Genomic DNA, 13,598 nt, shown 5'->3' with positions numbered 1-13,598 from the left:
AAGACGCTTTAACGTGGATCGAGGGGGACGAACGAATCAGAGAATTGTTGCTGCATCTGGTAAACAAAAGATTATTGATGTTCTGTTAGTGAACGCGCTATAAGTAGGGCTACAAGTCACACATATGCCACCGAAATGGGACAGAGGGGCCCACTGAGAGCAGATGCTGACAGATTTCAACCATGCACATTGACGGATATTAATATTACCAACCGGATTACGCCAAAGGCAGCAGAAAATGTAAGAGACACAGGCTCCAAAAAGAAAAATTATGGAGTTTTTTTTTTCCTTTTTCTTCGGTGGCAACAGAGGGCCAAGCTGCTCCCTGAATTTAATTAATGAACTCAAAGAACTGAAAACAGACAGACTTTTACTTCTCATTCCCTCCCCTCTGGTAAACCCCCCGCCGCATACAAATATCAGCATGAGCCCGTGTGGGGCTTTTAGAAAGAGGATTAGAGAGAGGAGGTGGGGGAATGGAACAAAAATGCTTTTACTTAGAGTCTGGCATCTGTCCGCAAAATGGAAATGGATAACAGCAGAGGGCCGCTGCTCAATGTGTCCGTCATAATCGTAGAACACGGCCGTCTTATCGGTGGAGGGATGCAGAAAAATGTGTGTTTTCAAAGCCTTGAAAATTTGAAATCAAATCACAACTCAAACTTCAGAGCTGGGATGACGATGTAGCAGAAATGATGGAGGAGGAAAAGGTAACAGGATTATGACGAGCAGGAGAGCGAGCGGATCAGGTTGATTGGATTGGACGTTATGTAGACTTCAACATAGTTTTTTTTTGTGATACCTCTAAATAAAAGCCTGGTGAAAGCAAATGCCCTCAAAAGTCAATCAACTGACAGATCAGACACGTTTCATTTTCTAGTTCTTGGAGGCTCCACCCCTTTCTGATGCCGCCCTGGGTAACTGCCCATATCAAAAACCACCTTTTCGCAAAATGTTAGAGTCAATATTTCTTCTGCTACTGTTACAGTCCGTGATCAAGATGGAGAGTATGTTCTTTAAGTCTCTTAAAGAATAAAAATGTTTGTGTCCAATGTGCTATGTCTTTCCATCATCTTTTTTCTTCTATATGTAGATTTTGAAAGAGCTTGTAGCCATTTCCAAAGTGGCACCCAAACAAAATCTGCGATTTTGATTGCAAAAGTAAGAAAATATGGCACAAAAATCTACTGTGAAATCCTAGAGAAACTGATTATGGCAACAGAAATGAGAGTTTCAGGCGTAAAATAATAAAATCATGCACTTGGTTAAATTTTGGCATAATTTCTAACTTTATTCCCTGATGAAATTCTGTCAGCCTACAGTTATAAATATGGAACTGTTCATAATCTGTCTAAATAAAAAGGTTCGATAAAATATTTTTTATTAAATAAATAAGTGACGCAAATGTTTAGACAGCTGTGAGTGGGTTTAAAATAATGTCACTGCATGAATGGACGTGTGAATAATTGCTGACAGTTTGGACAGGCCGTTCAATAGCACAAGATCATGAGCAGAATGTAAGGAGCTTTAAACAGTCTGCTGGTCTCTATGTACCTGAGCGCTTAGTTCCCAGGAACAGACTGACTTTTTAATGCACAAGGTTCAGCGGCTGTTCAGATCTTTTTAAATCGCTTTTAAACTGTGTGCTTTAAGGCCGTAGCGGTGCAGGTGCTCTTCACTGGAGGAGGTCCGGAATGGAAACATTCAGACGCCGGCCTCTCAGCGTGACGAACACGGCTAAAAACGTCTGACATTTTGATCAGAGTTATTCCCCGGACAGCTGGGTTTGATCTCGCCCTTTCAAAGTGCGACTTAAATTCTTGTTTCTGGCAATTAAAAGCAACAAGAAATTGCATTTGAGAGCTTTACTTGTGTGGGGAACTACGTTTCGTTTTATCGTTTTCTGTTTCCGGATTTATCAACTCACATTTTTACAAGGCGCTGTGGGGGAATGTGAGCCTGGCAAGGCAGCAAAATCCCACCATCACACGGAGGCTTAAAAAATAAATAAAATAAAACTAAACCATTACCAGGGGATCCTCTGCTCGTCCCGTGCCAGAGTGCAGCGGAGGAAGGAGATCAGCAGACTTTGTGGCAGGAGCTCTCAAGTGGAAACAGGAAGGCGAAGGCAGCCAGGCTGCAACGACTACAGCTGCTGGAGGAGGAGATAATAGGAGCTGCCGGAAGCGAACACAGCCATGATTCTCCAACTACCATCAGGAGCAAAAGCTAATGTGACCCACAAAGAGAATATACATTTAATTCATTCACTTCCTTCCTACTTTTTTTTTTAAACACCTTCCTTGCTGCAAAATGAGTTTCCGTGCAAATAAGATTAACTGAATTTGAATTAAACGCCAAGCTGGATGTGTGATGTTTTCCATTTCCATCAGACTGGACTGTAAATTACATGCAGCCCTTACAAAAGTCACACTTTTTTCATTATAATTTAGATTAGTAGCAGCCGTCTCAAAGGTTAGTTTGCCCAACTTCCTTTTCTGGAATCTATCCAATGCACAGATAAATCGTCTGCCACTGCCTTAAATTTGGGAGACTGGAGATCAGTTGATATTTTCCTGTGAAGCCGATCTTATCCACTGATCTTATCTTCCACCGCAGAGGTCTGAAGTGACAGAGGACTGACTGACTGACCAGCCCTCTAGTCACAGCAGGACATACGTATGACATAAGTATTATTGCTGTACTTGGTGATTTTCAGACAAAAAATAAATAAATCTGGTATTACCCAAAATCGGAATCGTCACTTCAGAAGATTGGCCAGAAAACTGCAATCGGTGCACCTCTAATCAATCGCATTTGATATTTGGATAACATTTTTTTTTAAACTAAAATGTCTTTTTTTTCTTCTTCCCCAAAATGTTTCTATTTTTGTTGTATAATACATCATGACACAGTGAAATCTGTGTTTAATATAACTTGGAGTCACAGCTGGATATGTTTAGAACCTGGTAAAGACTACACTGGTGTCATTAAGCACTAGTGCTGTAAAGAAAATATCACATATAATACTCTATGCTTAAGGTTGAAATGCAAAAACAAGCGTTTTCAAAGAATGTTTCATTGTCTCACGTCAAATATCCCAGCACTACAAACTGCCTGTGCTTCCCCAGTGTATTACAAGCCTGGTGGGCCGCCAGGCTTTACTTGGCCTCCTGTCCGCCAAGTTATGTGTTTGTTTCTGTTTTCATAAAAAAATTTAAAACCGCAGTGCAAGACCGCGTAACATCTCCATCGGAGAGAGGCTTTTTGGTCAAAATAGGCGAAGGATTTCATAATAATGTAATAAAGCGAGAAACTTTTCATGCGTTAACATTGACAGCCCTGATGTCTAAATAGTAATCATTAATATTGGTATAATAAACAACAAGTAATAACGAGGACTGGAGATGGTGGCTGTGGTTCGAATGCCGCAGAGTCAGATTTGGTAAGAACATGTGAAAGTGAAAACAAACAGTTTACAGTTTCATTCATGTCCAGTTGAAAGGATTGGTGGGTAGAGAAAACTGTGTGTGATCCCAGCGTGGTGCTGCTGGATACGAATCTATCATCTGCAGAGGCGAGGGACGCGTGTGGCTCGGCTCCAGCCAACGAGATTATCAGATGATCCAATAAAGTTTGGACGACGGTCACAGACGCAGAGCCAGATGAAAAACCCGGCGCCGCTTTCTGATGCTGGCTGGCTGCAGAGACGATCCCAGAGAGAGAGAGAGAGAGAGAGGGCGAGCGTGAACTGTACAGGTCAGAACGCGTTGCCGTGAAAACCAGTGGAATCAGAGATGCATTAAGACAGTTTCCTGTTCTCAGTAACAGAAACCCAATCAGACAGAGTGCAGCTTCTTGTTGGGCTGCTTTTGGAAAGTAATTAATAGATTTTTAACTAATACAATGATTTGAATTGCAGATGACCTAATTAAAATGCAGGACTGCCTTTGCAGATGAATCCTTTGAAGACAAAAGCAAACGGCCAAATTGGATCTTTACGCAGCATCTCTTAAATCTTCCTCACCGTTTCCAGCAGGTACTGAGAAGACCAGGTTAAGCTACTTACGAATGAGTGAATATTTAGATTTCTTTTTGGGCTTCATCATTCTCTTTATTTTTATGTAGATCCATCAATCAAAAAAAACTGTCATCTACCTGACTTTGTTTTGACTTTGAGGTTTCTATATACCAATACTAACAACTTGATTTCTCAGCCCGTCCCCATTTAATACCCCTAATACATCCACATGTTGTTCTAATGAAGTCTCATGTGGAGTACCCCAAGGTTCAATCCTCAGACCACCCCCATTTCAATATCTGCATGCTTCCACTAGCTCAGGTTATTACAAGAAATACGATTAGTTACCATAGCTGCACAGACGATGCACATATGCCACCGGGTGACTGACGATATCCAAGCACTGAACAGATTTTGATGATGGCATTTGACAAAATGTAATGTATCCAGCTTGTTAAACAATTGGTGAATTTATAATCCATCATGTAAAGCAGTTTGAAATGTGCGATACAAATAAACTTAATGCTAAGAGGGTTCCAGACTGCCATCCCTGATTCACATTTCACAACCAAGTGAGGACCAGAGGGGTCAGTTCTCCCTCCCCCACTTCAAACTTGATGCCTCACCCCCACTGGCACCGAACGGACAGACTTTACCATATGATTTAAGGAACTGAGGCTAAGTTTAATGAGTTGCAGCATTTATTGATTTGACGTCTTCTTTGTCCTTCATAGCATGCCAATTGTAAATGTCCACTCACTCACTCCTTCCCTAGCCTGCACAACAATATCACACACTCCAGACGTTTGGAAGCTGTCCCCATCAGAGGCTCTTTAAGAACTTTTCTTAAGCACTTCTGCATTATGCGATAATGGTTTCCAAGAGGAAATTTTCAAACCAAACACCAGCACACCCAAGAAATATGTCCCCTAATCGTCTTTGCTGGTGTAACAGAACCAGAAATCCACAGTCCTTAAAGCTAAACAAGCTGCTCTCTGCATCATTAAACATTTACAAAGTTTCCACAGTAGAAAGAACCCAACCATTGATGTTAAACCTGGCTTTCTGTTAGCGTGTTAGCATTAGCTTCTGCTGAATAATGTCTTCAGCATTAGTGGAACTAACGTTTATGATTAGAGTTTTAGGGTTAGCGCAACTAACATTTTAGTTAGCCGTCTATCATCACCGATTCCTAAACTCTAACACATTGCCTTTAAAATGTTCTAGATTGGTTCAAGAACATCTGCAAACCATGTTACATTCTGGATTTTCTATTTAATATGACTGGAATATTCTTACAAGTGAATAAGTAGACAAATAATTTGTAGAAATAGCTAAAAAAAAAATGTCAATAACATCTTTGTGTTTGGTATAACAGCTGTCAGTTCACCAAGGAGGAAACCATGACTATTGTCTGAGACAGCAGCTTCAAATTGGCATTTAAGGCACCTCATATTTTGGCACCTCTACCTTACCGCTTAATGGTGACTGACACTAATTCCAAGCGTGATTGTGAAGCCAATGCCGGTGAAAGGAAAATGGGCCCAAATTCAAACTGATAGTCTTTATAAAGTGGCAATTTCCAAAGCAGACTAAAGAAACACAGCTGACATTTGACAAGCCATGCCGTACTGTTCCCCGAGGGCACCCAAATGCCATCACGCTAACCGCAACCAACAGCAATCTGCGGGCTGACGGATTTTCCCATTAAACCGAGCTGACAAGAAAAGCAGCATCAAAAGCATAAGTACATTGAAAGTATGAAACGAGTTAATAAGCCTGCCGGTAATCCACTTTTCTTTTGTGGTCTTTACAAACACCATTCATCAATGTCACATACAGTTTATCTCATCTTGGAGGGCCGCACGTTGGGCCATAAATCGAAATCCAATCATTCCCAGCACTGAAATATGATGTAATTAAAAAGAATCTGGTTGTGGCCTGAGGGGCCTTTCTTTTTTTTTTGCCCCCCGTTTCCAACCCAGCCAAAAATACACCTTCAATTTTCTAGCCGTGTGACAACTGCATGAAGTGATTTAATGTAGAATATGTGAAAAAGATCGATGCTTTTAGTCTCTGCGTAACTCAGACAGGCAGGATGCCATCACGAGTAGAAAGCCCTGGTGTGAAGGGCTGAATGAGTGAAACCCGGGCGGATTATGCGTGTGCCCCGCAGCTGGCTTCCTCTCACAGGATGTCAATAAGATTTAGCTTACAACACAGCAGCCGTAAACAGAGCTTTTACAGATATAAGGACTGTGATCACAGGAGGAAGTGTTTAATAGTAACTTTTCGCTACGACTTTTTTTTTTTTAAAGGCGGATGGAAACTATTAATTTTGGAGGAGATGCCACACGGAAAAAAAAAAAAAAATCATAACTCTTTCTGACGGCGCATTAGTGATTTATTGATCTGCGGCGGTTGTCACTTTTTGAAAGATTCCAGAGGTTTGCGCTGGCAAACGGGATGAATCAGAACATTTGTTGGAGTTTGGGTTCAACAGGAAAGAAAAAAAAATAGAAAAAGTTAAATAATAAAAACATTTGCACTTTACATCACAAAAAAAGACTTTGGCCAAATGTATAACATTTTCCTAAGATCACTGTGAAGCTTTGCAGGAACAAAACATTAACATTTTTGTCCAGTCTTGCATAACAACGCAACCCCAGTATAATTAAATAGAGAGCAAACAATTATATAAGGATTTTCATTTTGATTTAAGTCTGAGCTTTGACTAGGCCACTGATCTGTAACCTGTACCTGAGTAGGTCTTTAATAAGTTTAACCAAGATTGTCAAGAACTACAAAAGGATTTAAATATCCAATTTAAATGTGTTGTCAATATAGACCAGAATTACATAAGTTTAATGCACTTTTTAGAATTAGGTTGCAAACAGTTTTTTTCCCAAACATTTCCCATAAATAAGGATTTTGAGAGAGTGTAGTCATTGTCTCTCTGTAAAACTATTGTTATTCTTTTTATAAAAGCTAGAAATAGAAGTATTTTTGCTAATAGGTGTTCATAAATACTACAAGAGTCATTTAGTGTTTGCAGCTCCAGGAGGCTAAACAACTGTTTAGATTGATCAAGTTCCAGATTAATCTAATTTAATCCATGAACATGCTTCAGTTTAAACCAATCACATTGCAGCTCTGGCTGTATGTTTAAGGTTGCTGTCTCTGTTTCAGTCTAGGTTCTTTTGCAGCTTCCAGTGCTGCCCTGGTTCTGCATCTCCACAGGATGCTGCTGCCTTCAGGTGTGTTCAGCGTAACACGACTCCTGGAGTCACATTTTGCATGCTGGCCAAAAAGTTACACTCTGGTCTCATCTGAGTGCTTACAGTGTCTCCAAACGGCTTGTGCGACTTTATTTGGGGGTATCAAAGTAAAAGGGGTTAAACGGGAATAGGTGTCACATTATGTCATATTTGTTTGTAAAAAGCTTTCAAAACTACTCTGCATTATTTTTGCACAAAGTATGAAGAAGTTAATCTAATTTCAGCTTTGTAGTCTGAATTTCCCCTGAGGGTTTATTTGGATCGTCTGTTTCTTCCATTCTGTGTCTAAGTATTTAAGTCAAACAGACACCTGGTGTTAGTTTATCAAAGTCCCCACAAAATGCATTAGAGTTTGTGATTGCTAAGCAGAAATGTGAACCGTTCCAAGCGGTTTTAAAGCTTCCAGGGTTTCTTTATGTTTTCGTCCTCGGTAGTGACTCAGGGCTGCCAGTGTTAACTACCCAGGCTGCCTCTTTAAGGTTGAAAGCCAACAGTTGCTTAAAAGAAGAGATGAGCTCTGCTGCTCTGGTGTAACCCCAGGACTGGAGAGGTATTGATGTAACCACATCAAGGAGCGCTGTAATTCCAAATAACAGACGGAAAAAAAAAAAAAAAAGAAGACGAAGACGGAGGAGGATTGGACCTGTAGGAGGGAGATCCACGGCGTTCGGGTTTCAAAGCTAGGTGTCAGAATAAATCTCTGGAAAGGGATTTTTTTTTCTCCCCTCGGCTCGCAGCATGAATTACTCTGACCCTTTGACTGGCGTGTCACTAAAGGTCGTATCCAGAGGTTTCCATTTTCAGCGTTAAACTGGAGCGGACTGTGGTGAAAATGTGGGGTGGATAAATCACTTACACTCATATTAAGCAACAGCATAAAAAGGCAGATTGCTCCCATCTACTTCTATAGATTTATTCCCTTACTGGTTTGTTTTATCTACCTGACATGCATATAAATGCCAATAAGCCCAGCATCAGTGATCCTTCCTCTTGTTTAAACAATAGCATGCACTTAGAACGACAGATTAAGTACAGCTGTGATCCCAGACTTAACTATATTACTCCAATAGGCAGCAGCTTATGGTAGTTATCATTAAAATGACAGGTTAAATGCAGAAAGGTAAACATTTAGCATAAGTAACTATTTTTCTAACAACTATAGTGCAGCTACAGATCAAAAAATAAATAAATCAGCGAAGGTCGTGTTCTTAAACAAAGCAGCAAGCCATTTAACTCAGTTTCACTCCCACAGGCAGCGTCCCTCCAGCAGCTGACAGCCCGAGGTGACCGTTTTCATCGCCAGAAAACACACACGCTCACCTCAAACACACACCCAGTGGTCCGCTCTTCTCCAAACACATACCCGCGCCAGCGCTCCCGGCTTCCTCTGTTCCAATAACTTGTCCCGGGTCTCTCTCGGCTCGGTCCTCTCCGCTTCTATCCGCGCCGCGCGGCGTCTCTCGCGCCGCACGCCGCTCTCATGCTGCCGGTGCCGCGGAGGGAGAGGAAGGAAACGGTGGGGGGGAGCCGTCCGCCCAATCAGCAGAGGACTGACGGGGAGGAGGAACTGTAGCCAATAGGGACCTGGCCGTGGCCGACAGCGGGCGCGAGCGCAGCGACGTCGGGGTTTCTGTTCCAGCGCGAGATAAGACTTCGATGGCATCTGATCCGAACTGCACCCACGTCCCGTTTAGACTGCAAGGGAGGCTTCAGTACAAAGCCCGACTCTCCTGATCCAACACATTAAAGGAAGTAGAGAAAGTATCCACACAAAAACATATTTATAGATGTTTTCTTGCTGATATTTTGCGTAAAATCTGTTGCTGAAAATACCAAAATATCTACAATGCATTTCAGAAAATGATCTTCAAGAAAGTGATTAAGCAAATTACGGTTTTTCCAAGTTAAGACATAAGCTTTGAAGTTGTAAAAATGTTTTGTTTTCACTTGGGAAATTTAGTTGTTTTGAGTTCAAATGCATTTACTATGAAATAAAACGAAAACCATTCATTCATCTGTAATCTATCAACCTCCTCTTACTGAACACACACTGAAATTGTTCAAAGTACAATCTGGGAAATAAAATCCTAATGAACAATTCCACAATCCAAGACTCTTTCAGTATGAAAAGCTAAGGTTTTCCTTTTTAGTTTCTTTCAGATCCCTTTTTAATTAGAACACATTTTTATTTTTGAATTGTAAAAGAGTGCCGAGAAAAACAAATCATGTTCAAATCAAATTAAGTGGAGCCTTGGAGAAAGTAATGAGCCGCCATATTGCGGCCACATTTTCTCAGCATGTAGTTGGTCTGTCATTTTTGAAAACAATGCTCCAGCTGGCCAAGGCCTCACCTTGGACGCAGCTCTTCAAATGCCTTCTGCTGATTTGTCGACTGGCTCTGGTAGCTTTTCATTACTGTGAGAAGTACAGTTATAGTCAATGTGCCCAAATGCCTCTTGAATGGTCCTTAAAAAAAAATCATGTCATGATCATAAAAAATAATTATTTCATTTGGGTTTTGAAGACATTTTTCAGATGTAATAACATCTAACAGAACTGTACGATGCCGTACGAACAATGGGAGTGTGGTAAGAGATTTAGGTTTGTTATTTTAGATGTAGCTACTGTTAGCCTGAAGCTGCTGGCAGGCAGCAATGAGAAGCGGACTGGAGGTGGTAAGATCATTTCTGTCTTTTTCTACACCCCCAGATCTAACTTTAAGCCTTCAAACTCACATTTATCAGCATTTCTAAAGCTCCACAAAGACAAAGCAGAGGAACTGTTTAAAATCCATTTAATTTCTGCTTCCTTGGTACTAAAATGTGGTCTGAATCACATCTGAACTACAAAACAGGTCACAGCCTCTAGTGACCCATTAGTGTTTTACCAACCTTTCCTTTCCAATAAACGCAAATTACTCTGCACTACTATCAACTAAAAACCATTTAAACATCAAAAATACTAAAACACCCTGAAATCTGAATTTTAGATTAATTGTGTTTCATTTGTTTTCTCATCCAGCTATTAAAAGATACTGTATTATTTAGGACTCCAGTGACTCTGACCAAAATGTTGAGAACAGGACAGAACAAATAGGATATAAAGAAACTGATGTCATGTACACTATAAAACAAGATCTACTGGCAAACTATGTAGAAATTATATATCAATGGCACACACTAGTAATTTAATGTTCATATTTTCTACTAAAATAAAAAACTATATAATTAGGGAGTGAAATACTATTTCCGGTCGCTACCGGAAGTAAGACCCATGATCGTTTCCACACCCTACAAGGAGGATAGAAATACATTGACAGAACCAGCTACTGAGCAGTTTTATATCTACTTTGTCTTTAATTAAGCTAAAACACAAGTACTGTAGTTTACTGAAGTTACATGTAGACAAGTAGACAATGGAACAAGTTCAGGTAAATTTTAAAACGTGAGAAGGACGCAATTGCGTCACTGGCCTTCATCCCAACAAAACAATTTCTGTTGCTCAAAAAAGCCACAATAAGCACCGACATGACCTTAAAAATTAGCACCACAGCTTCAACACAAACGACACCGCCAACAAACGTGTCCTTACCTTGAATACGGCTTCATTTCCGGGTGCGTGCAGTCTTCGACAAAGCCCAGTCAGATGTAGAACTCCATCCAATTTAACTTACCTACAGCAGTGTGAGCTGGGTCCTGCTGGGTTTTTTCCTGTCGGAGAAATGGTTCCAGTTTGTTAAAACTTTATTTCTTCAAAATTTCGAGTTAATGGTAAAAGTTGTCAAAAGTCAAAGGCCGAAATTGGCTAACCTGTACATCCCCGCCACGAGCTTGGTTTAATAGGAAACAGTCGTGTCTGCTGACAACCAATCAAAACCCAGGAAACTCTCAGGTGTGGCGCAGGGAATACGGTGCACTTTCCGAACACGAGGGGGCGCCAAATCCTCACTACACTGAACCTTAGAGTAAATAATTACTCTTATTCATTAATACCAGAAGGCAAATGCAGATGCACCATATTTTTTAGATTATTTGTAAATATTCCCGAAACTTTAAATTGGTCTTTTACATAAAAATAAAATACAATTAAGTTTGTGGTTGTAACATGACAAAAATAAAATAAAAATTAAAAAATTAAAAAAATTAGAAAGAAATGAAAAGCAGAAAAAGTTCAAATGATATGAATACTGAGATCCAATACATGGAGAAGACTGGGCTGTTTCAGCTGCAAATGTGAATCTACTCACCACTAGGAGTCTGGTCATGATGGTTTGGCAAATATGTCGTGATTAAAATGTGCAATTATAGTTATTTTTGTTATGTATCTCCAGATATATTGTTCCTTCCTCTGATTCTACATTTTCTACAGCAACATGTAATCCCCCTCCCCTACTACCTTTGACTGTCAAGGAAATCACTGCTGGGGAAAAAGGTCCAATTAAAAAGATGCCAAGCGGCAAATCAGAACAGGATGCTGAATTGTTCAACGGGCAACCGAGGATAAATCCGCAAGACTCACAGAAAGTGTGAAGTCATCACTTTCATGGCACTCCTTAGCTGCTGTAATTAACACAGGCGTATATTGTCTTCAAAGCCAATTACCCCACGTGGTAAACCTGTAACTGAGAGGAGTGGAAAAATCTGTAAGGCTTGACAAAAGCCACCTAATGGGAAAATCTGTAAGTTCTACAGCGGGCTGTTATCAAGGAAAATCAATACGTCTTTTTCCAGAGACCTCAGGTGGACCAAGTTTTCAAGGTGGCATATTTAAAGCTACAGTAACACTGGTCCATGAGGAAAAACACTGCTGACTAATATGTGTATTCATAAATTTCAGTTAGTTTGTAATGGACTCCTCATTACAAAAAATAAAATAAAAAGAATAACTTTGTAAAATCTGCCTACTTGAAGGGAGTACTGTTGAGAAAAAGATATGAGCCAATTAAGTTACATATTGTTTCATAAAAGTATTGGGTGCATATATAACAAAAAAGTATAATCATTGCTTTGTAACTCTAGATAAAATATCTTCCACATTAAGCCATAAATAGTTGTAGTTTCATAGCAGGCGGATTGCTCTTTTGATGGTTTCTCTTTCCAGCTTGACCACTAGATGGCAGTGGTGCATACACACTGCTTCTTTAATTTGCATGTGCAAATTACACCTGTTAAATTATCTTTAAGCTAGAAATTCTAACTTAGATTCTACTTATGTATGGAAAACTTTTTATGAATTTCATCTCAAATTCTGAGAAAGAAAAAGTCAGAAATCTATTTTTTTTGTGGTCTTTATCCTCCTTTGTGCTTATATGAGTTACACAGTAGATTATAGTCAACTCTATTTTGGAGTGACGGAGTAAAAGAGGATCACTCTTCAAACTTCATTGTGAAAATAAAAATGTGAAATTGATGCTATTCTGATTCACAAATGTGTGCTACTTTCTGTTGGTTCATCATATAAAATCTCAACGGGAATACATGTAACTTGATCCTTTTTGTTAATGTGAGAAACCTGAATGAATCTTAAACTGTTGGAATACTTCTGCAGCTGCATGTCACAAACTTGATGTGAAAGAAGAAAGAAAACATTCAGAGAGGGTACTCCAACATGACTGCCCACAGAAATGTTTTACGAAGCTGACAGGTGTAAGAATCAATAACAGGAGGTTTGGTGCTGGCTGTCATGCAAGTAAAAAAGGCCTGGAAATAATACTGGGTCTGATAGCAGTGGGTAGCATGTTGCGTCTATGTTGCCTGAACCAATACGTCAATCCAGGAAACTGTTTTCTTTATCTTGTAAGGTTATCCAGTCAGATTTAAGACTCTCAAAATCAGACACAAGAAAGAAACAAAAATGAAAAGAGGGGAAACTTTTTATTCAGACACAAAGAAAGCTAATGAAGAAGCTACGCAACATTCAAGGTGCACACCAGGTGCATTCAGTCAGCATCAAACAAAGCTAGATAATGAATAAAGGAGCAGATTTCAAACGGAGTACAAAACACAACGATTTCAGAGCAGTTCGTCTCTCCATGGACACAGATGTGAAATTACATATTGTCGAGCACTGCCTGATTGTTAGCTGAATCGGCCAAACTCAAGCGCCATCGCTGTCCTCGCTGTCGTACCATCTGTTCCGCTTGATTATCTCTTCAACTGTCAGGCCTTCTCCCCCCTCAGTCCAGGCAGACGTGTCACACCTGTCTGTGCGCTGCTCTGCTACAGAGCCAACGCCGCTCTCCGTCTCTCCATCCTTCCCCCTCTCATCTCTCCTCTCTATCCCGAAATCCAAAAGGTCAT

General features: G+C 40.2%; 1 protein-coding gene across 12 annotated transcripts in view; it reads right to left on the bottom strand.

The window, feature by feature from the left end:
* LOC122827418 (beta-1,3-galactosyltransferase 1-like) overlaps positions 1–11,859 on the bottom strand; it is a 105,150-nt gene extending 93,291 nt beyond the window's left edge. For 3 of the 12 annotated variants that reach the window (XM_044110351.1, XM_044110353.1, XM_044110352.1), the window contains exons 1-2: positions 11,109–11,257; positions 10,891–11,009 (exon numbers count right to left, since the gene is read on the bottom strand). The gene's annotated coding sequence lies outside the window, so the exon portion shown is untranslated. The other 9 variants (XM_044110344.1, XM_044110354.1, XR_006370061.1 and 6 more) reach the window with 8 other exon arrangements.
* Between the last annotated feature and the right edge of the window lie 1,739 nt (positions 11,860–13,598).

This window comes from Gambusia affinis, linkage group LG24, assembly GCF_019740435.1.
Source record: "Gambusia affinis linkage group LG24, SWU_Gaff_1.0, whole genome shotgun sequence".
Classification (NCBI taxonomy): Eukaryota; Metazoa; Chordata; class Actinopteri; order Cyprinodontiformes; family Poeciliidae; genus Gambusia; species Gambusia affinis.
This window is presented reverse-complemented; position numbering and strand designations above follow the sequence as displayed.